This window comes from Vanellus vanellus (assembly GCF_965231255.1).
Source record: "Vanellus vanellus genome assembly, chromosome: 5".
In the NCBI taxonomy this organism is placed as follows: domain Eukaryota; kingdom Metazoa; phylum Chordata; class Aves; order Charadriiformes; family Charadriidae; genus Vanellus; species Vanellus vanellus.
Window position 1 is genome coordinate 44,972,697 of NC_138910.1, and position 3,717 is coordinate 44,976,413.

A 3,717-nucleotide genomic window follows, 5' to 3' on the forward strand; every position below is an offset into this window, starting at 1 on the left:
TTGGAAGTTTGTCTGACTTGAATTTCAAGGGGTCCAAATGTTCAAAAAGTCACTTGGTAAAATAGAGGTTGCTGGGGTCTGGGAGGACTCCAGCAGAACTTCTCACATAAAATTGCAAGGGGTAGAAGAGAAGAGATCTACTGCTTTTACATTGCAAATCTGACTATTACTGAATGCCATGGATTTGAGAAATACTCTGAATTCTCTTCATCTATTAAGTAGTGCATAAAAAAAAAATTATGAGAAGAGCACTGAGTTCTCAAAGAATGGGAAATGCCTATGCAGCTTCCATTTGCCTTTTGGTTGAAAAAAAAACAAACAAGCAAACAACAAGACAAAGCCCCCATACAGGTAGGTACTGTTGTTTCCAGAAGACTAGGTGCAGAGGTAAGCTGCGTTTGCCTTCTGCTTGTGTTCAGCATCTCTCCTTAGTACCTTATTTCCTGGGCATGTGGGGATAACTGCTCTGCAGACAGCACTACTGGTGGAGATATCAAACATCTCATCCAACTTTGCCAGGCTCAGTGCTCCCCAAACATTTGTTTTACATCCTAAGAGAGCTCTAAACGGTGCCTGTCTTTAGGGAAGCTCCCAGGCAATACCTGTATGTCCCAGGGGCTTGTTGAAGCCTTTCACTGTGGATGCATGCACAGTCACTTGCTCCCCAGACTGGACCACATTCATGTCCTGTTTCTGTAATGGAGAAGCACTACCTTGCTCCCCCTTGTCTCATGTCCTCCTCTTAGTCATGCTCCCTCCTGGCCAAGCGTCTCAGCTAAGATGCTTGTTGTGCTCTCCGGCTGCCCTGCAGTGCCAGGGACACTTCACTCACCACTGGAAAGTCTGAGGAGCACCTCTGGGGAGGCTCTGCCAGTGGCTACAGTTTGTATCAGATGTCCCACTCTCCTCTCCACAGAAAGTTAGGAAAAAATGCCTTCACATCTGCCCTAATAAAGATGGTTATTGTTACAGCTAAGGAAATATTTCTTAATGGTCCACTGCAGTCCTTGGCATGAGTCATCCATGAAGGAAGGGAAGATGATATGGACAAGTGCCTGGGTTACACACCTACTGCTAGGGCTGCCCAGCCAGCAGCATGCACTGCTGCCAGCAAGGCGGCGTGGGAAAAAGTGGCTGCCCAATCCTGCACAGCTCTTGCACCCTCCTGGGGGTATGCCCCCCTCAGACTCCAGCTGGGCCATGTCAAATGCAGGGATGCAAAAGACACCTGGAGAAAGCTCTTTCTGACCTTTAGCTGGTTTACAAATTTTTGCTAAAAAAGCAGGTGGCAGGAGGGATTTTTCCTGCTTCCATGTGTTTTCCCCCTGCCCCTCCCAACCATGCCCTTCCTTTTTCCCTTTACTGGAAGGGGAGCAAAATCCCAGACCAGAAAATATTTTTGGTTTCCAAGCCTCAGTTTTGGAGTGTTTTTCAGTTTTAGCCACGAGAAAAATCTAAATGTTCCCTTTAAATTCCAGTTTGCCCAGAAGAAACACAGATTTAGACAAAGCCTGGTGAAGAGCTGTCTTCCCCAGAAGACAGGGACCAGCAGGGATTTTTCATCAGTGCCCAATGCCTTGTGTTTAGGTGTGTTTGCCTTGTCTCTACCCATGCTTGTGCACTGTCCAGGTAGGATCACAGGAGCCCTTGGGTGTTCGGGCCAAAGTAGGAGCTGATATGCTGGATGCATTTTGTCTTCCATTTCTGGTTATATTTATTCCCCTCTTTTCAGTCTCGATTTTTATGCTTCCATTACACAGAAGGTCAAAAATGCTCTGCCTGCGGGCCTGCTTTGTTAAACTTCAGATGTTCTCCAGATGTTCAGCAGGGGTGTTTATGTAACAACAGCAGAATTTGGGCCACATTTCTCTGTTTTCCTCTGACTAAATTCTCCTCATTTGAGGCAACACTGATTTACAACCCTTCATGGAAGGAATGGCTGGGTAAGGAGGGGATCACTGAGGCCATTTTACCGATGTGCTAGGACATCTAGAACAAGCAATGCAAAAAACCAACACAACAGGCTGGGACAGTACTGTGGGATTGCAATCCTAAAGGGCAGAGCAAAAAGTGATGTAAAAGAGGTAAACTGGTAAGTGAGAGATAAATATCCTACCCATTTAGCTCTTGTAAATGAGAATATACGACTGCTTGTACTTGGGAAGCTGCAAGAGGCTCAGCTACACCCACCCACTGGCACTGATCATCTGTCCAGACCGACCCAGCTTTGTGACTGCAGCTCTGGAGCAGGCCTGCAGATTAGCTGATTGCCCTGGTCATTGTGTCTCCATGGGCATCAAGTATGGCATGAGGGCCTGCCCGGTACCATGTAGTGTACTCAACCCTGAGGTCCAAGTCTTTTCCCTGTACTGTGGTCAGTGCTTGCTCCCACCACTGATGGGAAGGCACGGTAGCATCGAGAACACTATTTCCATACTCCTGGGCAGCCCCATTCCCCAGAGGCAGTGCCCTGGACAGCACAGGACTGCTGGAGACCACAGGGCTGTCAGGGCAATGCTTCCCCCATCTTACAGCCCTGTAGCCCAGCCAAATTGCTGTTGATGGTGGTAGCGCTAGACCTCAAGCTATATAACATTAAATAGATGCTCTAGGATGATTTTGAATTGCATTTTCAAAATTATTTAAGAGCCTTTCCTGTGCCTATGGATTTCCCAAGGAGCAGAGGTCCATTGTCTAGCCTCTCCTAGCTGTAACAGCATAGTAACTGAATGTTCAAATGCCTCTCACTATCCTAGGCTTTGGGGTTTGTTTTAACTCTATCATTCCCAAATGTGGTTTAGTTTAAGTTTTGCACTATTTTGTCCAATTGCATGGATCTCCTCCTTAAAAGAAATCCTATTGTATAAGGAGAAAGAATCATGGTGTCCATAAACTTGTGGGCAAAAGGCAGAGGAAAGACTGTAACCCATTAAGAAATACAGGGTTGACGCACAGAAGAAATTCTGAGCAAACCATGGAGAAAGACGATCCCCTCCTCCCCCAACACAGACTATCATCATCATACTTCTCCAGGTAAAGGATCTGAGAAGCTGATGGCCTCCCATAATGTTGCATAGGACAGGGGAACATCACCAAAGCATGGTGCAGCTCTGGGAGACACGTATATAACAATTTTAGGTTTTGCTAATTCCTATCAATAATTAAGTCATTTGAATTATAGGTACCTATATAATAACCAGACTAAATAAGTAGTTGTATTCTGGTTAGGCTAAAATGTTAATTAGACAAACAATGAATTTTTAGATCTACACTTAACAGTGGCTTCTTTGGCTCCCCTTATCTAAGCCCACACACAACAAGCATGCTCTGCTAGGGTCTTTCCTTTCAAAATTTCTCCTCACTGTCTGTCAGGAGATGGGGCTGGGCCCAGAGGGCCTGCTTTCCATGTTTTTCTGCAGAAATCATACACTGCATCAGCCCAATTCCTTGGGTTGCCTGTGGCAGGTTTTGGCAGAGCTCCTGGGACCTGTGGCAGCAGAGAGCTCTGGAGGATGTATGGTAGGAGGAAAGCTGCAGCCAGGTGGCCCAGCAGTTGCCTCATCAAGAAATTGAGAGGACTGCTGATATACTGCTGAACTGAGCAATCGATGGTCTTTAATTTCTATTTTTTTGTTTTTCTTGTTTCATTTAAACAGTTTCTTACACATGAGGTCATCCCTGTCAGACATGGAAACTACAGAGGTGCTCACAGGAGAA